Source organism: Phocoena phocoena, chromosome 9 (genome assembly GCF_963924675.1).
Source record: "Phocoena phocoena chromosome 9, mPhoPho1.1, whole genome shotgun sequence".
Classification (NCBI taxonomy): domain Eukaryota; kingdom Metazoa; phylum Chordata; class Mammalia; order Artiodactyla; family Phocoenidae; genus Phocoena; species Phocoena phocoena.
In genome coordinates this window covers 46,877,346-46,902,381 of record NC_089227.1, presented here as the reverse complement: position 1 = coordinate 46,902,381, position 25,036 = coordinate 46,877,346, and the positions used below count along the sequence as shown (strand labels likewise).

At 40.1% G+C, this 25,036-nt stretch overlaps 1 protein-coding gene across 4 annotated transcripts in view; it reads left to right on the top strand.

The window, feature by feature from the left end:
- The window catches only part of DYNC1I1 (dynein cytoplasmic 1 intermediate chain 1), a 338,242-nt gene that overhangs the window by 272,216 nt on the left and 40,990 nt on the right, over positions 1-25,036 (top strand). The window lies entirely within an intron of this gene.

The window sequence follows — 25,036 nt, the reverse complement described above, 5'->3', positions numbered from 1 at the left end:
GTGGAGCTGAGTCTTGTCACTCTGGTGACAGGGGCAGGGCCATGTCAAGGGGTGTGTTTATAGGTGGCTTTTGGCTCAGGACAACTTTAGGCAGCCTGTCTGCTGATGGATGGAGCTGTGTACTCACCCTGTTGGTTGTTTGGCCTGAGGCATCCCTACACTGGAGCCTGCAGGCTGCTGGGTGGGGACAGGTCATGGTGCCAAAATGGTGACCCCCGGGAGAGCTCATGAAGATGAATTTTCCCCGGGGCTTCCGCCACCAGTGTCATTGCCCCCCCAGTGAGCCACAGTTGATCCCCGCCTCCCCAATAGACCCTCTAAGACCCACAGGTAGGTCTGGCCCAGGCTCCTATGAAGGCACTACTTTGTCCTGGGTCCCAGTGCACATGAAACCTTGTGTGTGCCTTCCAAGAGTAGAGTGTCTGTTTTCCCCAGTCCTGTGGAGCTCCTGCACTCAAGCCCTGCTGGCCTTCAAAGCCAAATGCACTGGGGGCTCCTCCTCCCGATGCCAGACCCACAGGCTGGGGAGCCTGACATGGGGCTCAGAACTCTCAATCCTGTGGGAGAACCTCTGCCATATAATTATTTTCCAGTTTGTGGATTGCCCACCTGGCAGGTATGAGATTTGATTATACTGTGAAAGCACCCCTCCTAGTATTTCACTGTGGCTTCTTCCTTGGCTTTATGTGTAGAACATCTTTTTTGGTAGGTTCAAGTCTTTTTTGTTGATGGCTCTTCAGCAGTCAACTGTGATTTTGGTGTTTTCGTGAGAGGAGTTGAACTCAAGTCCTTCTATTCTGCTATCTTGCCTCCTCCCCTAAATTAAATATCTACATATACATATACATTTTTAAAAGTTGGAAAGATGAACCACACACACACAAAAATTATTACTTAGAGACTGGAGGCTGAAATGAACAGCCATACTTCTTTGAATATACCTTGGCAGTTTGGTTTGGGAACTATGTAAATATTTTACATAGTTATAAAACAAAATAAGTTTTACAATTGGTTCTTTTTCATTGAAGTAACATGAAATCAGCTTTAGTGTGGCTCAGATTGGATGCAGAACCTTACAGTGTGAGACAATTCTAAATGACTTCAAAACCCTGCATTTTTGACTATACATTCCAAACGAGATATCTTTTAAGGATAAAAAGGACTCCCCTCAAAAATCTTTAACTACTTCCAGTACTCATATTGCTGATGGTCATATTGTTACTGTCTCTTATACTGTTGCATTTGTATCTTGATATCGATGTTTGTGAGAGTTGATGTCATTGAGAATTCATATTAGCAGGGTTGAAAGGAGATGCAAATACACAAAGTTAGGTAAAAACTCTGTCATAATCCTAAATTTGAGTTGGACCTATCAGTAAGAACTCATGGTGTGTGTTACCTCTAAATCCAAAAGAATACATATTCACAGCTCTATCTACCAAAAAGGTTTAGAAACAAATGACGAATCCTGGGGTCCAGATTGTGCTATCTAAATACCAGTTCCACTAAAAGAAACCAGAGATCCTGGAAGAAATTACTGATTCTAGATCTGGAGCAGGAAATGTAGAAAATGAGCTTGGAATATTTCATCATAATAGAAAACAAGGAAGCTAGCAAACGCTATGAATTTCTTGTCAAAGAGTTTGGAAGCCAAGCTGAATAAGCTTTTACTGTCTATAAGGAATAGATTGAGTTCATAATGATACTGAAAAAAGAAAAATAAAACCTCATTGGTCATCTTTGGAGAATATCAGGGAGGCCAACTGATTATTTTAAAAACTCATAACTAGGGACTTCCCTGATGGCGCAGTGGTTGAGAATCCGCCTGCAAATGCAGGGAACATGGGGTTCAAAACCTGGTCCGGGAAGATCCCACTTGCTGTGGAGCAACTAAGCCCATGCACCACAACTACTGAGGCTACGCTCTAGAGCCTGTGAGCCACAACTACTGAGCCTGCGTGCCTAGAGCCTGAGCTCTGCAACAAAAGAAGCCACTGCAATGAGAAGCCCATGCACCACAACAAAGAGTAACCCCTGCTCACTGCAACTAGAGAAAGCCTGCGTGCAGCAACAAATACCCAACAACGAAGACCCAATGCAGCCAAAAATAAATAATTTATTTCAAAAAACAAAACAAAACACTAATAACTAAAGGAAAGAATCAGTCATTCTGAAAGAGTCAAAGATTTGTTCTGTCTTTTCTGTGATTTGTATTGCAGGGTTACTAAATAGTTGATGGGAGTAGTTTTTCTTTATAGACATATTCCAGCTATTATGGGAAGAAGAAATGATAGGATTTGAATATTATCATTTTGCAACCACTAATGATCTAAGCAATGGTTATTGCTGATAACGTCTTAAAAATAGAAACCACCTTCATAATTATGGAAGTATACAATACCACCTTTGAAGTAGGCTTGTCCCCCAGATCAAATCTGAATCTTATCAGTCTACCAGATCTCTGAATTTAGAGGCAATAGGAGATACAGATGCAAAATGTTAAATAATACCACAGGGATGCAATCAGCCAAATCCAGACTGGGGAAATCTGTAAGACAACTGATTTCATTTCAGCAACAAAACCAAAAATTTTTTTCAAGGAAAAAGAAAGAAATAGGGTGGAAGCTATATGCCAAAACAAAATAGAACAAAACAAAACTTGAGACATTTCAACCAGTCTCACAATATGGATCCTGTATAAGATCTTGATTCAAGCAAACAGCCCATTAAAAAATTAGAAGGCTTTTAGGGAAATGTGAACATGGACTGAATATTTGTTGATAAATATGAATTATTATTTTAGGTGTCATAATGATATTGTGATCATTTTAAGTGGTTTGACCTTTAAGGAGGTACACAGAAATATTTACAGAAGAAGTTACATGATGTCAGGGATTTGCTTCACAATAATCTTTTGGGAAGGGGAGAGCTTGTGGTTATAGATGAATAGGATGAGCCATGTATTGAGAAATATTGAAGTTGGATATTCTATTTCTAAATATGTTTGAAATTTTCTATAATAAAACTAAGAAGGCAAAAGAGGAGGGAGGGAGTGATCAACAGTAACAAATTCTTGAGAGAAGTAGCATCGAGACTGTCATGTGTCCCTTGTATTTAGCAACTTGACTGGTGCCCATGGCAAGTACAGTCCCATTGGAGTGCGTTGAGAGTGGAACACAGATTAAGGAGGTAAGAAGTGAGAGGAAAACAGGAAGTGCTGAAGAAAAATCCAGAAGGTTGGCTACAGGGAGAGAGGGTTTTTTTTCTTCTTTCTATTCTTTCCTTTTTTTTTTTTTTTTTTTAAGACTGTAGAGACTCTTGAGGATATTGCTGTTGTGGAAGAGCCAGTAAAGAAAAAGAGTAGAAAAAAACCTGTAAGCATAAGGCAGAGAGAGGATCCCAAAAATGTTGGAGTGAATGGGATGCATAGCATAGGCAGGGGGTGAGTTTTACATCTGAGCAGTGACACCTTTTTCTGGTGTAACAGAGGAACAGGAAAGGATGGGGGCAAATATACACAGGTGTGTAGGTTTGGTGGATGAAAGCAGAGAGAACTCTTGATTGATTCTATTTTCTCAGTGAGGTAGGAGATGAAGTATTCTGAGTGGGAAGTGCTGAAGGGAGCAGAAGGGAGGTGCTGAGGGCAGCAGGTTTCAGCTGGTCACAGAAGAGAACAGAAAGGGCTGATGAGGGAAACAAAGGTGGACTCGGGCAGTGTGGAGGACCCAGTTGGGTTGGAGACCAGGATGTTTTAGTGGCATCAGTCTTCAGGGCTGACTTCCTCTGAGAGAGCTTGGCAGCACAAATATGGACAGGGATGAGATGGACAGTTGGTTGGACCCTGGGCTGGAGCTTTGCCATAATATGATGGAAGGACAACAGAATATAGGATTTGGAGATGTGGACAAGACAGTGTTTGATGTTAGACTAAGGATTCTAAGCTGGAGCAGGAAGGAAATGAAAAGAGAAAGAAAGTAGTACTTCCCTGGTGGTGCAGTGGTTAAGAATCCGCCTGCCAATGCAGGAGACATGGGTTCAAGCCCTGGTTTGGAAAGATCCCACATGCCGCGGAGCAACTAAACCCGTGCGCCACAACTACTGAAGCCCACGTGCCTAGAGCCCGTGCTCCGCAACAAGAGAAGGCACCGCAATGAGAAGCCCACGCACTGCAGTGAACAGTAGCCCCTGCTCGCCGCAACTAGAGAAAGCCCACGCACAGCAACAAAGACCCAACACAGCCAAAAATAAATAAATTTGAAAAAAAAAGAAAGTAAAGGGATTAGGGGGGTTGGAAGGCCCTATAAGATCAAAGAACATTATGAAGACAGTAATTGGGTAAGAGAATTAGTAAATTTTTAGAAATTGTTAGAATTAGTAAATTGTTAGAAAACGGGATGTTTGGATTTAATATTTCACAACTGAAATAATTCCAAGTGATTAAAAAAAAAAGGGTCCAGGATGTGGTCATGTCTGTAGCTGAAGTCCAGTGAAGTTGTAGTTCTCTGGAGATGAGGTAGTCATGGAAATAAAAGGTCAGGGTTCTAGTATGCTGTGTGCTTTGAAGTGGGCTAGGATAATAATGGCAAAATAAGAATAGAGAAGAAGATGGTGACCCAGGTGCTAAAGTCTTCAGTGAATTAGGAAGAGAGATCAAAAGAGGTAAAAGGTGGTACAGACAAGTGGCCTGAGCTTAAAAGAAGCAGGACTTTTTCCTGGAGGGCTGAAGAGCCATGAAACAGCCCTGGAGAGCAAGTAAGAAGCTGACTGTCTGTCTCACTGTTGTGAAACAGAATACGCCGTGATGAACAGCTTCTACTTGAGGAAACGGCACGGGAGGTGATGGGTTTGAGACAGGCAGTCAAGGGAGTTTTCAGTGAGAAGGCTGAGAATGGAGGCACATGACTTTACTATGGAATGAGACACGGAGGGCATGGTGGAAACATCTGGAAAAGGGGGAGCAGTGAGTGGTTGGTTCAGGTGAAATAAGTACTAATAGAGATTTCTAGAAAATGCTATGAGAGAGACCACCAGAATGAGGAGGAAAGATGAAAAAAATGAATTCCAAACAGGTTGCTAATTTTGCAAATTCTAGTGAGGATAGCATGAAGGGAGAGGGGATTAAAACACATTACATTGCCCTCCCCCCACCAAGTTTCATCTTTAAACCACAGACAGGGAAGGCTTCCCACTGAAGCAGAAACTTCATTGGGGTAGTTTACCTGGCAAACCATGGACCAGGTTGCATTCCTGGGAGCTGGATCAACAAATGTGCAGCCGTTTTCACCTAAATGGCTGAAAGTAGGTATCCAGTTAGGAAATGACATGCAGTGAGGCTGGAAAGATCAGTGTATACTTGATTGTGTAGATTTATTTTATAAACAGTAACACCTCACTTTATGAATGAATCAAAATTTAATTTTAGGGAGTTTTCGATGGAAGATGACTTGGAGGGGTCGGGGAGGAGGGACCAACATTTATTGAGGTCATAGTGTGTGCTAGGCATCGTGCTAAATGTTACATACAGTGTTACATACATTAGTCCACAAAGTCCTCACGGTAAAGTTATGAGTAGATAGTCTTATTCCATTTTATAGAGGAAAAAGACATGAGAGAGCTTAAATAACATGCCTGCTGTGCTCAGTGAGAAAGTGGGGAAACTGGGATTTGAACCTAGGTTTTTGTGACCCCCTAACATGTCCTTTTCCACACCAGCCATACTAAGCCTAGAGATAGGAAATCCAGTTACAAGGCTAGTTAGATCATCCCGGTGAGAGCCATGATGTTGGTAGTGGCAGAAACAGTGAGCTTGTGCAGGAGAACACAAGTCTGAGAGAGAAGATCAAGCACACGTAATGACCAACTGACTTGACGGGGGAGTCAGTGGCGATCCTGATGTTTCTTCCTTGGCATCTGAGTGAAAGAACGGTGGCGCCAGTGACTGAGACAGGAAATAGAGGAGGAGGAGCAGGCTTCAGTTGGGGTAGAAAATCAGCTGAAACTTTCTCAAAGGTAATTGCAAAAACAGCAGCTCAGGGGCAAGAGTGGAGTTAAAACTACAGCTATGACAGTGATCAGCCCATAGTTAGTCATTTACTCCAAGGGAGAAAACTATGAATAGACTGTGGATGGAAGATGACAAGGGTGTAACCTTGGAGCTGATGATGCTGCATCATGAGGAGGAGTACCCAGATCGAAAAGGCAAGAGGGGCTTCCCTGGTGGCGCAGTGGTTGAGGGTCCGCCTGCCGATGCAGGGGACACGGGTTCGTGACCCGGTCCGGGAAGATCCCATATGCCGCGGAGCGGCTGGGCCCGTGAGCCATGACCGCTGAGCCTGCGCGTCCGGAGCCTGTGCTCTGCAACGGGAGAGGCCACAGTGGTGAGAGGCCCGCGTACCGCAAAAAAAAAAAAAAAAAGAAAGAAAGAAAAAAAAAGGCAAGAGGAAGGTGGCGTGGAGCTCAGTGAGCAATTTCAGTGGAGCCTTGAGGACAGATTGTAGGTGGCAGCAGAGTGAGGAGGGAAGCCAGTAGACGTCGAAAATACAGACTGCTCTTCCAGCCATTAGGCTGTGAACTGAAGGACATCCAGTGGTGGCCAGCAGGGAAGGCCGGGCGGAGGAAGGATTTGGTTATTATTCTTTTTGAGAGACTTGAGCATGTTTGTGGCCTGAAGAGAAGGAGCCATTGAAAGGTACAGATCAACAGTGGATGGTTTGAAAAATCGAGAACGGTGATATCAGGTACCCATGCAGTGTTGGGGTGTGGAGAAGAGGCAGGGCACCGGAAAGACTGGAGAAGAAAGGTTTATGGATAGATTTAGGTAATGGTAGCGGAGGGGGAAGCAGAGAATGACAGAAGGTCCCTATTTTCTGGTGAAGTCAGAGACACTTTTACCTCTGATGGGAAGTGAGATGTGGCAGGGAGAGCGGGGAGGTTTAGATCAGGTCCTGTGAGAGATGAGACAGGGCCCTGACTCCAGAGGATGTCATCGCATTTCACAGGTGATGCCTAATTTCAGTTTTACAAGAATGCTAGGAATTGTGGGAAATTGTCGTTGATGAATCTCTTAGGTCTTCAAAAACCTCCTGACTCTGACATTCAAAACTGTCCACAACCTGTCCCCAATTTACCATAGCAGGTTGACAAATTCAGGAGTGGGAGATCTACCACTTGTCTACAATTCTAAACCAAGGGTTCTCAAAGTGTGGCCCCTTGATCGGCATTAGCTGGGACTTAATACAAATGCAAACTCTCTGGGCCCCACTCCAGAACTTTGCATCAAAAACTCTGGGAGTGAGGCCTGGTAATCTGTGTTATAATTAACCCTCTACGAGATCCTGATGCTGCTAAAATTTGAAGCGCTGTGCTCTAAACCAATGTGAAGTTCTGTTTCAGATTCTCTATCCCGCAGAACCGGGGAGGGGGTGTGAGGGGACAGTTCAGTTATTTTCAGGGGTCTCTTCTTTCTCTTCAAGGTTGTGTTAGGGACTAGAGAGCTAGTTTAGGATTCAGGCAGGAGAGCGAAAACCAATGTCCCACTTCCCAGCCAGGTTTCATGATATAATTAGTACCTTACGTGTTCTGCCCAGAGATTTGTACTGTGAATATATTTGAAACCCCAAATTAATCATGACCTTTTGTGGTGATGTACTGGGAACAATGGTTACACTTGATACTCTTGACAACATTAGGGTAGGGTCTTTCTCCTCTTCATAATCTGAACACACATAAAATTTAAAGGAAATGTTAGCAACACCTCCTAAAATTACTAGTCACTTTTGCAAGACTATGCCTGAACATAACCTTCTTTATATTAATAAAAAGAGCAAAGTGAAAATACATTGTTTTGAAAATACTGGAAATCAAGGCTTTTGGTTTTTGCTTTTTTAAAATTCTTGTTGACAATGGGAATTTTCAGATAGGTGTAGAGCAGAGAAAGAAATAAGATGGGTAATTCTTTTTTAGTTCCTTCTGACAATAATGGTTACCTTGCTAATCTTTATTTTAAACTCATTGGATAACTTAGACTTCTTTAATCATTTAAACAAAGGTGAAGAAGGTTATGGTGGAGGCTTTCTCAATAATCGAGTTAGTGGTACCCTCACACTTAAGATCATGTCTTAGTCTATTCAGGGTGCTATAGCAAAATATCACAGACTGGGTGGCTTATAAACAACAAAAATTTACTTCTCACAGTTTTGGAAGCTGGAAAGCCCAAGATTAAGGGCCAGCACGGTCACATTCTGGTGAGGTCCCCTTCCTGGTTCACAGCCAGCACAATGTCCTCACTGATGGAGGGGCCTGGGGAGCTCTGTGGAGGTCTCTTTTAGAAGGGCTCTAATCCCATTCACAAGGGCTCCACCCTCACGACCTAATCACCTCCCAAAGGCTCCACCTCCTAATACCACCATGTGTGGGGATTAGGATTTCAACATATGAATTTTGGGGAGATACATTCAGACCATAGCAGGTTGCAAATTAAATAACATAAGGAAGAATCCTTAAGTCATATTTTTTAAGTGGCTTCGATATAATACTTTGTGCATAAAAATAAGTACTGTGTAGCTCATAAAGGATACCCCCCATAAAAAAGGTTTAAAGGAAAACCAAACAACAGGGAAATTTGGCAACACAGACGTGCATTGTGTACATTCTACTGACCAATAATTTACATTTCTAACACAAAGATAATATTAGCAAAGAAAATCTGTATTCCAGGGGAGAATGTGATGCTGGAATTAGCACCCTGAGTGAAATGAATCTAATCTTGATACCTGTAGCAAAGTCCATATCAATTCACTTTGCATAAGTAATGTGATTGCCAAAGAGACAATAGCACTTCACACACTTTTAGAAGAAGCTATGATTTTGAAGATCAAGACTAAAAAATAAAATTCATCTACACAGGATTTTAGAAATATTGTAGTTAAATTAAAAAGTATATTTGGAGGAAAATGCAGTCATTGTCAACTCTCTTTGTGATTTGAAAAACTAATATTCCCGTTAACTTTATGTATGATTTTATTTAAATTTGGAGGAAAGGCTAAAGAAAGAACATCATATGGCATGTTTTTGGAGGTTTGGGCTTCTAAACATTCCCCCAGGGCTTCCCTGGTGGTGCAGTGGTTGAGAGTCTGCCTGCCGATGCAGGGGACACGGGTTTGCACCCCGGTCCGGGAAGATCCCACATGCCGCGGAGTGGCTGGGCCTGTGAGCCATGGCCGCAGAGCCTGTGCGTCCGGAGCCTGTGTTCCGCAACGGGAGAGGCCACAACAGTGAGAGGCCCGTGTACCACACACACAAAAAAACATAGTAGTAAACATTCCCCCAAAGAGTGATTTAGCTCATGAACACCAGATAGCCACATTGCTTATAGAATCTTGAAAAGTTTAAACGATTCTTTCTAGTTTCATTAGCTTAGTTGACTTACTAAGAGAAAATAAGTACAGTTGATCCTTGAACAACATGGGGGTGAGGGCCACCCACCCCTCTCGCAGTTGAAAATCTGAGGACCGCTATCTCTGCCTCAAAACGAAACAAAAAAAGGAATTTTTGATAAATGACTCACCCAAGGGCAGAAAGCTGAAAGTTTGGATAGAATCAGGACTCAAACCTTAGTTCTTTAGATTCTACATATTGTGATCTCTAATTGAACACAAACTTTTCCCCACACTTAGTTAATTGAAAGATCTGTAAAATGAAAATACAGGTGCAACATGTGTAAATGTACCCACACAGTTCAAACCTGTGTTGTTCAAGGGTCAATTGTAATTGCATGTTAGTGACAGAGGCATTGGACCGTTTTTGGTTTTGGGGAGTTTTATGATCAGAAATTTAAGGCAATATAATTAAAGGCACATTTTTTAAAGCATAGGAATGCAACCATTTTTAATAGTGAGGAGCTTTGTTTATTACCTTAATTATCAACGTATTTTAACCCATTGTAAGAGAGGTAAAGGAAATAAACTGTATGACCCTTGCCTCAGTGGATAAAGTGTAGAAATATAACCATGTGTAGTAAATAGTTTTGTTATGGTCGGCTACCATATAGGCAGTGGACAGAAGAGTCCAAATAAATAGTAGAACAAACAATCAGATGTGTCCCAGCCGGGGTGTGGGACAGGGCTTGGAAGATACAGAGTGTAGGTGCTCTACCTCTCCATGGGGAGGCCTCCCATGGGAGATCTTCCCATGTGAATTCCCACAGTTAGCATCGTGTCCCTTTTCTCTGTATGCCTGACGTCTCCTTCCCTCCAGCTTATTGGGGGAAAAAAAGCAAAACACAGATACCCGCCTTTGACCGTGTTGGCCCTTTCCAATCCTGTTTATCTTCTGCCTTTTTTTTTTTCCTACCAAACTGCAGTTTTACCTCCTACACTGTCTTTATGCCCATGATCACCAGCAAACCTACTCCTTCAGATTGCCCCGACATCTTTGCCTGTTCCAAGGTCATTTTGCCATTTTCATTTCCTTTCATGACTTCGCTGTTTCAATAATGTTGATTAGTTCCTTGGAAAATTCTTCTTTAAATATATCAATGAAGCTGTTTTTAAGAGAACAGTAAAAAACTGTATACTTAAGTCTATCCTTGATGATCCTTTTAAGCAATAAAAAAAAAGCATTGCCTGAATATATTCTATTGACTATCAACTCCTACCTTTTATTGTATCTTAGCACATTAAATTTCCCATCCATCAGGAAATGCTGGAATTGATGCTTAGAAATAAAGTATGAACTCTTGGCTGGATTAAAACATCTATTATTCCTCTCAGCTTTTCTGTTTGCTGAGGTTTAGGATAATTTTTTTCCTGTACTGTAGTTTAGTGGCTGGACAAGTTATGAGTCTTTGGACTTTTTATCATTGCATCCAGTTTGGAAAGTTTCAGTGGATTCCAATTAAACATTGTGTTAATATTTATTTTGGTCCTGGTACAGCTTCACAAGGATTTGGTTTCTCGATACTATTTGTGTATTTGCCAGGTCAGCCCCTTCCTTTAGACCTCAGAGGTCTCGTTTCTTCCACTTGTGTTGATAATATTCTCTAAATCCTTCCTGCACTAGAACTTTTGGTCTCTAAAATGCAATTCCTTTATGTTGACTGGTCAGGTGTAGGGCCTGACTTAACCCATGTGTCAGTATGTCGGTATTTGATGTGGATCCTGGACAGCACCCTGGGGTGCAATCATCCAAGAACCTTTCCGGGCACACATTTGATTGATGGAAATCACTGACTTCCTCGGAGTGTATCTTGACATTGTATAATCTGTCCTAGCAGTTTACATACGTCTCAGTCCTCTAAGCTTTTAACAAAGCAGTGACTCTGAGAATAAAATTTTCTAAGTGACTGAAGGGTGATGACTTTGCACAAATTTGAAAGATAATCTTCAATTTTCAAGCAATACTGTGAAATCAATAAATATCACCTATTTCACATTTACATCCTCTGCCAGGGTTAAAATATAAGATGACTACCTTAGCTGGGTATTTTTTCCCCCTCCTAACTACTAGAGAGGAATGATCATTTCAATTTTTCATGAGTAAAAGAAATTGGAAAAATTTTGTTTGTAAGGAAGAACATTGGTTATTACTTTTAAAATGGATTCGTTAACAATGATTAGGTGTTACAATAAATGTTAAATGTGGCTATATTGTAGATAATGCAACAATAAAAACAGCTGTCTTGCTCACTGAGTCCCGTTTAGTATGTGTAGAATTTCTGCCCTTTCTCTCTTAAGACCATGAGCTCCTTGAGAGTGTACCCATGTTATTCCATCTGTATCCCCATAGTGCTTGGCACCTGCTAAGGCACTTAATAAAATATTGAATTAATACATGGATGAATAATCCCTGGATCTTTTAAAGATGTCCATTAAAGACATACTGGAGCAAATGTTTAGTTAGCAGTGGTTTTGAGCAGTAAAATTCATAACCATAATTTATAAATATAATAATTAGAAAACTGAGGTTAAGCCCTAAAAATCCTATTAGGAAATATTTAAGAAACTATAATTTTGGGGAAAAAATCTAAGGCAACCATCTAGGGGTAGAGTGGCCTCCTAATATTTTTCTTACAAAGTAGGTGATTAGAATTCCAATTAGTAAGAATGATCCAAAGAGAGGGGCAACCAGAGTGTGTGTCCTTACCCACCCCTTTCACTCAGGGTGGTGAGTATTTCTTCAAGTGATCAAGGGAAGAGTTTCCCGAACAAGCTGGACAGTCGTCCCTTGGTTCACTGCTACATGCAGGAACCCTCTTTCTAAAGATACCTCTGGGAAAGTCTATCTCTTGTGGGAAGTGATTCTCTCCAAAAGAAGGGGGCTCAACTCTTTTCTAAATCATAGTTTATAAGAGAAATTCTTAACTCAAACTAAAGCAGTGGGGAGGGGATAGAGAAGCAAATGCAGTAAAGAAGCTTCTCAAAGTAGGTGACATCCAAGGTGAGGTTTGAAGGACTTAGGTAAAGGGAGAAAGGGAAGGGAATTCAAGCAAAAGGAACAGAGCATTCTAAGTCAGAGGCATGGAATAGTTGACACTCTAGCTGTGTGACTTTAGGAAAGTTACTTAACATCTCTGTGCTGCAGTTTATTCATCTATACAATGGGGATTAAAATACTACCTATCTCATAGGGTACTTGTGAAGATTAAATGAGTTAGTATACATGAAGCTCTTCGCACAGTGCCAGGCACAGGGTAAACACTATGAAAGAAGCAGCAGTACTGTCATTACTATTAAATAGTGTTATTGTTGCTATTGTTGTTATTTGGATATGAAAGTGTAGCTGAACTGGAGCAGTGGGTTCAAGGTGACTGGAAGGGAATAATGAAAGGGTAGCAATTGAGGCAAAAAGCGGGGATGAAAGGCAGTCTGTGGTGCCATGCGATAGAGTGTAGACTTTCTTCTGGAAATGACAAGGGCAATGGCTTATAAAGTGGGGCCTCATTGCCTCTTGTTGTCCATACTGAGTGGGACTGGGCAGTAAAGACATCTCACCTTCCCCTCAGAATTTTGAACCACAGAGTCAACCTCATGTTCTACATCTGCTACTGCTTCCTCAGATTACCAGCAATACTTGTGTTTCACATTAACCCCTGGATTCAGCCCATAGATCTCTCTTATCTCAACATTAGTTGGTTGAATTATTAATATACACTCTCACCATTCTACCACATTCAGTAGTAGCACCTGGAGTGACCAGAATGTTTACTTTTGCAACCCTTCATGGGACTCCCCTCCCAATTCACTGCTACACTGAAATATTCAGATGAAGCCCAATCATGGTGATAAAGACTATAATGGTAGTAGAAGTTGCATTCAACTGCATACTTCCATGTGACTGGCATTGTACCAGTGATATCAGGTAATGCTAAGTATATTTTTGTAAACATACTGCCACGTGACCCCTTAATTGTCTCATCTGACCTTTCTGCTAGCTTGATGTTTACTTGTTCCTCTGTGGTATCTTCAACTGGACTTTTCTTTTTATCAACAACTTACTGTTTTTAAATTTTTGAGCCAAGTATACATTCTCGTTCTTGTCCTTCTTAGCTCCAAACTACCCTGTCACCACAGTCTTTTCACACCTGTCCCCTGCTTCCCACTGAGTCCTGACCTCTCAAAGGGGATTTAAATATGGCAAGCTAAAGAAAGCACATGTGAGGATTTTTCTTAGTATATTCTAATATCAGTTACTTTTACAATTTCTAGGTTATTTCTTTAACTCGTCTATTTAGTATGTATTGATAGACTCTTTCTCAGAGAAGGATATTTCTTTGGTCATCCTTATCCTGGGTCTCATATATGTTAGTTTGCCAGTATTACACACAATATAGGATGAGTAGACTTTGACCATTAGGGCAAATTACTACTGTATCAACTTGGGACAATACAAATTGGGAGATTGTTCTCATTCTTCTGGTACTTTGTAAAGAATAAATAAAAGTTTTGTAGAGGAAAAATAAATATAATTAATCTTTGGAAACTCTCATTTTTCCTTCCAAAGTAGAGTAACAGGCCCTCTCATAAATTCTGGGGAAACAGACCTCAGTGTTTACTACTGGAAGCTCACCAGTACTGTGGAAGTTTCTGGAGAGGAATGTTGTGGAATTGGCGGTAGAGTGAAATAGTTTTCTCTCCTGTCCTCTGTTCATTGGCTTGAACTAAACCCAAGTCAAAAGTAAGAAGCCTCTTATAAGTTGTCATTTTCCTTCTCACTTAGGACCTTCCTTAATCATTAAAAATGTAACTTTTAAACCAGATTTCCCCTTTACCACTCTGCCAGGCCCAGCTGCGTTAAGAGCTGTAATGGGTCCCCAATCGAGGAGGCTTATACCTGAGACTCTTGGCTTCCACCCACCTATGGAACCTAATTTATGCCTGATTGGCTTGGTTTTTCTCTCTCTCAGTTGCCCTCCTTTAACAAAATTTAGTAAATGAACTGAGGTTTGCCTAGTCTTTTGCTGTTAAGACCGTTTTTTCAGTATTGCAATCCATGGACTGCCAACATGAAAGGTGTGTGTCTTTATATGTCTGTCAGTGTGTGTGTGTGAGCTTGTTTCTTCTTTTTAAAATATTTTGCGTGTATCTAGATCTGTAATAAATTAAAACAGGCATACTCTCCTTTAAGAATGCCCTCCCCAGTCCCCCAGAGGAGTCTATTTGAAAAAATAGTTCCTTGAGAGCAGAGAATGACCATGTCTTCTTTATCCAATTTATGACAATTTTTTTTTTTTTTTTTTTACGTTACGCGGGCCTCTCACTGTTGTGGCCTCTCCCGTTGCGGAGCACAGCCTCTGGACGCGCAGGCTCAGCGGCCACGGCTTATGCGCCTAGCTGCTCCGCGGCATGTGGGATCCTCCCAGACCGGGACACGAACCCGTGTCCCCTGCATCAGCAGGCGGACTCCCAACCACTGTGCCACCAGGGAAGCCCCTATGACAAATTTTTTTCCTATTTCTCTGAGGTTGGTCTCTCCCCATGCTCATTCTTCCTACATAATCCTCTTTGATAATCTTCCTAAAGTAAAACACACCTTTCATTATGCCACTTCCTACAATACATAACAGTGTTTGTATTCTGTGGAATCTTAACAGGCATTTTTTTTAAAAGGCAGGAGAAGAGGTTCCATGATTTAAAAGCAATACAGAAAGAGTTAAAGTGAAAAAGTATGTTTACCGGAGAGGCCTTTTTAACTTATTCTTCAGGAATGGGCTGATTTTTGCCATGCAAAGGTCCCCAAACTCATCTGGGTATGGGACTCATTTTTACCCAGGCACAGTGGGAGAACAGTATTCCTTGGAACATACCTTTGGAAACTCTGATGGACACTGCTCTACTTGTTCTCCTAATCATTTCAAACACCTCAACCTGCATTTCATGGTTTTTCCACTCGCTTGGACAAGCATCTATCCATTAGTCCCGCAAATTCTAAACGCACTCTTTCCAATTTGCATTTTCCAGTAATAATGTCAAACAGTTAAACAAAAATATCAGTAAGTATAGAGATGATTAATGAACTTGAACTTCTAGAGAGGGGAGAGAGAGACAGGCTGAAAGGAAGGAAGAATTAAATGTCCAGAAATAGTATTTAGAGATGGAGGCATGACAGGCTCTGAAAGCTATGCAAGGAGCTTTCCATGAAGACAGGTACGATGCCAGCACCACTTGGAATAATGATTAAATAAATATACCACTTATTTTCTTATAAACAGTCTTTATGTCCTTTATAGGACCAAAGTCCGTGAGCGGGAAACAAGAAAGGAGAGCAACAAGAAAATATGGCTTAAGTCATAGAAATCAGACCTGAGGAGTACTTTACAGACCCCCTATTTAATTCCCTAATATTACAGAAAAGAAAACCAGTGTGTGGAGAGAAGTGATTTAGATATTCTTTTAGTTGCATATTTTTTCCACCTCACATTGATTGTAATTGAGTCAGTTAGAAATAAGTGCGTGTAAAAAAAAAATGATTTTAACATTTTGAACTGTGCACCTATTTTTTTTACATACACACACACTGTATTTTATTTGTACAAGAGATAAATAAACTGACACCAAGCATTGTAAATGGACGACCACAACAAAAGCAACAATGATTGCAATTACCAAACATGAAACACACTCGTACTATGTCATAATATTGACATTCAATCCAGGAATCCTCCACTGTAACAGCTCCTTTACTTTGCAGTGAAAATTGAATTGTATATTTTTTGCCTCTGAGCCTTTGTGGGATTTTTCTTTTTTTTTATTCAAACAAAGTCACAAAAATTATAATCATCCTCATCAGTTCACTCAGTCCCATGTAATTAATTTTTTTTCATCTTGATCTTTTGCTAACACTTTTATGCATTCATCAGTTTTCCATTAGAGTTCTGAAAATGCTTATTCATCCAGTTCAGTAGTACAGTCAGTTACCAGAAACCTGTACTTGTCGGAGTCTTCCATGAATTCCTTGAAGATGAAACCCTTTTATAGGAACATTTTTGCAAAAGCATCAGAGTACACCAGAACTGTCTGTAAATGACAAAAGACTTAAACATGACCACGGTTAAAGATTTGATGAAAGTTCATAATAATGCAATTGACAAGGAAATTTAGTTGTTCCTGAGATATACATTTTAAAGTAATAACTAGAATTATGACTTACAACATTATACCAGAACATATAAGATTTTAGAAATTTCATATAATGTCTGAAACATTTATAGTAACATATTTCCATACAAATAACCCAAAGAAAGTTTAGTATTAGTTTGTGTTTGTTTGTTTATACTACAGGTTCTTATTAGTCATCAATTTTATACACATCAGTGTATACATGTCGATCCCAATCTCCCAATTCAACACACCACCATCCCCGCCCCCCTGCGGCTTTCCCCCTTGGTGTCCATACGTTTGTTCTCTACGTCTGTGTCTCAGCTTCTGCCCTGCAAACTGTTTCATCTGTACCATTTTTCTAGGTTCTACATACATGTGTTAATATATGATATTTGTCTTTCTGACTTACTTCACTCTGTGTGACGGTCTCTAGATCCATCCACGTCTCAACAAATGACTCAATTTCGTTCCTTTTTATGGCTGAGTAATATTCCATTGTATATATGTACTACAACTTCTTTATCCATTCGTCTGTCGATGGGCATTTAGGTTGCTTCCATGACCTGGCTATTGTAAATAGTGCTGCAATGAATATTGGGGTGCATGTGTCTTTTTGAATTATGGTTTTCTCTGGGTACATGCCCAGTAGTGGGATTGCTGGATCATATGGTAATTCTATTTTTAGTTTTTTAAGGAATCTCTATACTGTTCTCCATAGTGGCTGTATCAATTTACACTCCCACCAACAGTGCAAGAGGGTTCTCTTTTCTCCATGCCCTCTCCAGCATTTATTGTTTGTAAATTTTCTGTTGATGTCCATTCTCACCAGTGTGAGGTGATATCTCATTGTAGTTTTGATTTGCATTTCTCTAATAATTAGTGATGTTGAGCATCTTTTCATGTGTCTCTTGGCCATCTGTATGTCTTCTTTGGAGAAATGTCTGTTTAGCTCTTCTGCCCATTTTTGGATTGGGTTGTCTGTTTTTTTATATTGAGGTGCATGAGCTGTTTATATATTTTGGAGATTAATCCTTTGTTTGTTGATTCCTTTGCAAACATTTTCTCCCATTCTGAGGGTTGTCTTTTCATCTTGTTTTTGGTTTCCTTTGCTGTGCAAAAGCTTTGATGTTTCATTAGGTCCCATTTGTTTATTTTTGTTTTTATTTCCATTACTCTAGGAGGTGGATCAAAAAAGATCTTGCTGTGATTTATGTCAAAGAGTGTTCTTCCTATGTTTTCCTCTAAGAGTTTTATAGTGTCTGGTCTTACATTTAGGTGTTTAATCCATTTTGAGTTTATTTTTGTGTATGGTGTTAGGGAGTGTTCTAATTTCATTCTTTTACATGTAGCTGTCCAGTTTTCCCAGGACCACTTATTGAAGAGACTGTCTTATCTCCATTGTATATCTTTGCCTCCTTTGTCATAGATTAGTTGACCATAGGTGCATGGGTTTATCTCTGGGCTTTCTATCTTGGTCCATTGATCTGTGTTTCTGTTTTTGTGCCAGTACCATATTGTCTTGATTACTGTAGCTTTGTAGTATAGTCTGAAGTCAGGGAGTCTGATTCCTCCAGCTCCGTGTTTTTCCCTCAAGACTGCTTTGGCTATTCAGGGTCTTTTGTGTCTCCATACAAATCTTAAAATGATTTGTTCTAGTTCCATAAAAATTGTGATTGGTAATTTCATAGGGATTGCATTGAATCTGTAGATTGCTTTGGGTAGTATAGACATTTTCACAGTATTGATTCTTCCAATCCAAGAACATGGTATATCTCTCCATCTGTTGGTATCATCTTTAATTTCTTTCATCAGTGTGTTACGGTTTTCTGCATACACGTGTTTGTCTCCCTAAGTAGGTTTATTCCTAGGTGTTTTATTCTTTTTTTGCAATGGTAAATGGGAGTGTTTCCATAATTTCTCTTTCAGATTTTTCATTAGTGTATAGGAATGCAAGAGATTTCTGTGCATTAATTTTGTATCCTGCGACTTTACCAAATTCATTGATTAGCTCTAGTAGTTTTCTGGTGGCATTTTTAGGATTCTCTATGTATAGTATCATGTCATCGGCAAACAGTGACAGTTTTACTTCTTTTCCAATTTGTATTCATTTTATTTCTTTTTTTTCTCTGATTGCCATGGCTAGGACTTCCAAAACTATGTTGAATAATAGTGATGAGAGTGGACATCCATGTCTCATTCCTGATCTTAGAGGAAATGCTTTCAATTTTCCACCATTGAGAATGAGGTTTGCTGTGGGTTTGTCATATATGGCCTTTATTATGTTGAGGTAGGTTCCCTCTATGCCCACTTTCTTGAGAGTTTTTATCATAAATGGGTGTTGAATTTTGTCAAAAGCTTTTTCTGCATCTACTGAGATGATCATATAGTTTTTATTCTTCAATTTGCTAGTATGATGTATCACATTGACTGATTTGTGTATATTGAAGAATCCTTGCATCCCTGGGATAAATCCCACTTGATCATGGTATATGATCCTTTTAATGTGCTGTTGGATTCTATCTGCTAGTATTTTGTTGAGGATTTTTGCGTCTATGTTCATCAGTGATATTGGCCTGTAGTTTTCTTTCTTTGTGACATCCTCGTCTGGTTTTGGTATCAGGGTGATGGTGGCCTCATAGAATGAGTTTGGGAGTGTTCCTTCCTCTGCAGTTTTTTGAAAGAGTTTGAGGAGGATGGGTGTTAGCTCTTCTCTAAATGTTTGATAGAATTCACCTGTGAAGCAATGTGGTCCTGGACTTTTGTTTGTTGGAAGATTTTTAATCACAGTTTCAATTTCATTACTTGTGATTGGTCTGTTCATATTTTCTATTTCTTCCTGGTTCAGTCTTGAAAGGTTATACGTTTCTAAGAATTTGTCCATTTCTTCCAGGTTTTCCATTTTATTGGCATAGAGTTGCTTGTAGTAGTCTCTTAGGATGCTTTGTATTTCTGCGGTGTCTGTTGTAACTTCTCCTTTTTCATTTCTAATTTTATTGACTTGAGTCCTCTCCCTCTTTTTCTTGATGAGTCTGGGTAATGGTTTATCAATTTTGTTTATCTTCTCAAAGAACCAGCTTTTAGTTTTATGGATCTTTGTTATTGTCTTCTTTGTTTCTGTTTCATTTATTTCTGCTCTGATCTTTATGATTTCTTTCCTTCTGCTAACTTTGGGTTTTGTTCGTTCTTTCTCTAGTTCCTTTAGGTGTAAGGTTAGATAGTTTACTTGAGATTTTTCTTCTTTCTTGAGGTAGGCTTGTATAGCTATAAACTTCCCTCTTAGAACTGCTTTTGCTGCATCCCATAGGTTTTGGATCACCGTTTTTTCATTGCCGTTTGTCTCTAGGTATTTTTTGATTTCCTTTTTGATTTCTTCAGTGATCTCTTGGTTATTTAGTAACGTATTGTTTAGCCTCCATGTGTTTGTGTTTTGTATGTTTTTTTCCCTGTAATTCACTTCTAATCTCATAGTGTTGTGGTCAGAAAAGATGCTTGATATGATTTCAATTTTCTTAAATTTACTGAGGCTTGACTTGTGACCCAAGATGTGATCTATCCTGGAGAATGTTCTGTGCATACTTGAGAAGAAAGTGTAATCTGCTGTTTTTGGATGGAATGTCCTATAAGTATCAATTAAATCTATCTGGTCTGTTGTGTCATTTAAAGCTTCTGTTTCCTTATTTATTTTCATTTTGGATGATCTGTCCATTGGTGTAAATGAGGTGTTAAAGTCCCCCACTGTTATTGTGTTACTGTCGATTTCCTCTTTTATAGCTGTTAGCAGTTGCCTTGTGTATCGAGGTGCTCCTATGTTGGGTGCATATATATTTATAATTGTTATATCTTCTTCTTGGATTGATCCCTTGATCATTATATAGTGTCCTTCCTTGTCTCTTGTAACATTCTTTATTTTAAAGTCTGTTTTATTTGATATGAGTATAGCTACTCCAGCCTTCTTTTGATTTCCATTTGCATGGAATATCTTTTTCCATCCCCTCACTTTCAGTCTGTGTGTGTCCCTGGGTCTGAAGTGGGTCTCTTGTAGACAGCATATATATGGGTCTTGTTTTTGTATCCATTCAGCAAGCCTGTGTCTTTTGGTTGGAGCATTTAATCCATTCATGTTTAATTATCGATATGTATGTCCCTATGACCATTTTCTTAATTGTTTTGGGTTTGCTTTTGTAGGTCCTTTTCTTCTCTTGTGTTTCCCACTTAGAGAAGTTCCTTTAGCATTTGTTGTAGAGCTGGTTTGGTGGTGCTGAATTCTCTTAACTTTTGCTTGTCTGTAAAGCTTTTGATTTCTCCATTGACTCTGAATGAGATCCTTGCTGGGTAGAGTAATCTGGGTTGTAGGTTCTTCCCTTTCATCACTTTAAGTATATTATGCCACTCCCTTCTGGCTTGTGGAGTTTCTGCTGAGAAATCAGCTGTTAACCTTATGGGAGTTCCCTTGTATGTTATTTGTTGTTTTTCCCTTGCTGCTTTCAATACTTTGTCTTTAATTTTTGCCAGTTTGATTACCCTGTGTCTCAGCGTGTTTCTCCTTGGATTTATCCTGTATGGGACTCGCTGCGCTTCCTTGACTTTGGTGGCTGTTGGCTTTGCCATGTTAGGGAAGTTTTCAACTAGCATCTCTTCAGATATTTTCTCTGGTCCTTTCTCTCTCTCTTCTCCTTCTGGGACCCCTATAATGCAAATGTTGTTGCATTTAATGTTGTCCCAGAGTCTCTTAGGCTGTGTTCATTTCTTTGCATTCTTTTTTCTTTAGTCTGTTCCGCAGCAGTGAATTCCACCATTCTGTCTTCTAGGTCACTTATCCGTTCTTCTGCCTCAGTTATTCTGCCATTGATTCCTTCTAGTGTAGTTTTCATTTCAGTTATTGTATTGTTCATCTCTGTTTGTTCTTTAATTCTTCTAGGTCTTTATTAAACATTTCTTGCATCTTCTCGATCTTTGCCTCCATTCTTTTTCCAAGGTCCTGGATCATCTTCACTATCGTTATTCTGAATTCTTTTTCTGGAAGGTTGTCTATCTCCACTTCATTTAGTTGTTTTTCTGGGGTTTTATCTTGTTCCGTCATCTGGTATATAGCCTTCTACCTTTTCATCTTGTCTGTCTTTCTGTGAATGTGGGTTTTGTTCCACAGGCTGCAAGATTGTAGTTCTTCTTGCTTCTGCTGTCTGTTCTCTGGAGGATGAGGCTGTCTCAGAGGTTTGATGGGAGGGACTGGTGGTGGGTAGAGGGGACTGTTGCTCTGGTGGGCAGAGCTCAGTAAAACTTTAATCCACTTGACTGTTGACGGGTGTGGCTGGGTTCCCTCCCTGTTGGTTGTTTGGCCTGAGGCAACCCAGCCCTGGAACCTACCTGGGCTCTTTGTTGGGGCTAATGACAGACTCTGGGAGGGCTCACGTCAAGGAGTACTTCCTAGAACTTCTGCTGCCAGTGTCCTTGTCCCCACTGTGAGCACAGCCACCCCCTGCCTCTGCAGGAGACCCTCCAACACTAGCAGGTAGGTCTGGTTCAGTCTCTCCTGGGGTCACTGATTCTTCCCCTGGGTCCCGATGTGCCCACTACTTTGTGTGTGCCCTCCAAGAGTGGAGTCTCTGTTTCCCCCAGTCTTGTTGAAGTCTTGCAGTCAATTCCCACTAGGTTTCAAAGTCTGATTCTCTAGGAATTCCTCCTCCCATTGCTGGACCCCCAGGTTGGGAAGACTGACGTGGGGCTCAGAACCTTCACTCCAGCGGGTGGACTTCTGTGGTATAAGTGTTCGCCAGTCTGTGAGTCACCCATCCAGCTGTTATGGGATTTGATTTTACTGTGATTGTGCCCCTCCTACCATCTCACGGTGGCTTCTCCTTTGTCTTTGGATGTCGGGTACCTTTTTTGGTGAGTTCCAGCGTCTTTCTGTCAATGATTGTCCCGCAGCTAGTTGTGATTCTGGTGTTCTCGCAAGAGGGAGTGAGAGCATGTCCTTCTACTCTGCCGTCTTGGTTCCTCCTCTTGTGCACCTATTTTTATTTGAGTAGTGGACTCAAATGCTGGAATATCTTGCAATTTTCTCGTGCTTAATGATGCCTCACCCTATTGTCATAAGGCTATTCATAAAATAATTTTAATCATCAGCAAAAAACCCAGCACTTTAAAATAATGTAAATGTCTTTTAATGTATTTGTTTGTTGTTTCCCTCTTTTTATTGAGCTATGAGCTTCTTGAGGTCAGTGGCCATAGTTCACATCTATTCTATATTCCCCACAGCTTTCAGTCAGAGTAGTAAATGGTTAATATATAACACAGGCTGATTATCTTATTGACCAATTACATATAAATTAAATTAAGCCACTAGCAGTAATGTTGCTGATGAATGATAGGATAAACTCTGAAGTTTTATATTTACTGCAAATTTATTTTAATCCTCATTCAGATGCCCCAGTGACTGAAACATAACTGCACCCCAAACACAAATGGACCTGCAAAGACACCTCTGTCCATTCTTAATTGATATTTTTGACAATCGCATTCTCCGCTTATCACCTCTTTTCTACTCCATTGATTTTTGCCCCTTCTGTCCAATCAGTTTTACAAACATGAACACATGAATGTTTACATATTAACCTACATGTCATCATTGCAAAACATGCAAGAATGTAATAACAGTCTAGAATTTTTTTTCATATTCACCCAAAATCCATAGTTTAAGGTTCATTCTTAGTTTTGTACATTGTATGGGTCTGTACAAGTATAACATACAATCATAATTATAACATCATACAGAGTATTTCACTGCCTTAAAAATCCTCTGTGCTCTGCTTATTCATCCCTCCCTCCCCGCAACTCCTGGCAACCACTGATCTCTTACTGTCACCATAGTTTTGCCTTTTCCAGAGTGTCCTATACTGGGAATCATATAATACACAGCCTTTCCAGATTAGCTTCTTTGACTTGGTAAAAATGCATTTAAGGTTCCTCTGAGTCTTTTCATGGCTTGATAGCTCATTTCTTCTATCACTGAATAACATTGCCTTGATATACTACAGTCTATCACTTCATCAGGACATCTCTGTTGCTTCCAGGTTTTGGCCATTATGAATAAAACTGCTCTAAGCATTCGTATGCAGATTTTTGTGTGGGCCTTAGTTTTCAATTCCTTTGGGTAAATACCAGTGAGCCAATGAGTATCATTGCTGGACTGTATGGTAAGAATATGTTTAGTTTTGTAAGAAACTTCCAAAGTGGCTGTACCATCTTGCATTCCCACCAGCAGTGAATGAGAACCCCTAGGAGTCCCCCATCCCTCTTCACCAAGAATTAAATCTGCTGCCCTCCAGGACTGTTTGACCAAACTTGCTCTAACAGAAAATGTTTAGGGCAGTGAAACTACTCTGCTACTGCAGTGGTGGGTACATGTCACACATTGGTCACAACCCATAGAATGTGCAACACCAAGAGTGAACACTAAGATAAACTATAGACTTTGGGTGATAATGATGTGTCATTGTAGGGTCATCGATTGTAACGAATGTCCTGCTCTGTGGGATATGTTAATAACGGAGGAGGCTGTGGGGCAGAAGTATACGGGAACTCTCTCCACCTGCCTCTCAATTTTGCCATGAACCTAAAACTGCTCTAATAGCTAAAATTAAAAACAAATACAAAAAACCATCCTATATGTGGAAAACCAAACACTTCAGGAGTGAAGTAAAGGTATATTTTAAAAATTAATTTTTATTAGAATATAGTTGACTTACAATGTTGTGTTAGTTTCAGGTGTACAGCAAAGTGAATCAGTTATACATATATCCAGTCTTTTTTAGATTCTTTTCCCATATAGGTCATTACAGAGTATTGAGTGGAGTTCCCTGTGCTACACAGTAGGTCCTTATTAGTTATCTATTTTATATGTAGTAGTGTGTATGTGTTAGTCCCAACCTCCCAATTTATCCCTACTCTCTTCCTTTCACTCTTGGTAACCGTAAGTTTGTTTTCTACATCTGTGACTATTTCTGTTTTGTAAATAGGTTCGTATGTACCCCTTTTTTAGATTCCACATATAAGTGATATCATATGATATTTGTCTTTCTCTGTCTGACTGACTTCACTCAGTATGACAATCTCTAGGTCCATCCATGTTGCTGAAATGGCATTATTTCATTCTTTTTTATGGCTGAGTAATATTCCATCGTATATATGTACCACATCTTCTCTATCCATTCCTCCGTCGATGGACATTTAGGTTGCATCCATATCCTGGCTATTATAAATAGTGCTGCAGTGAACATTGGGGTGCATGTATCTTTTTGAATTATGGTTTTCTCTGGATATATGCCCAGTAGTGGGATTGCTGGATCATATGGTAGCTCTATTTTTAGTTTTTTGAGGAACCTCCATACTGTTCTCCATAGTGGCTGTAACAATTTACATTCCCACCAACAGTGTAGGAGGGT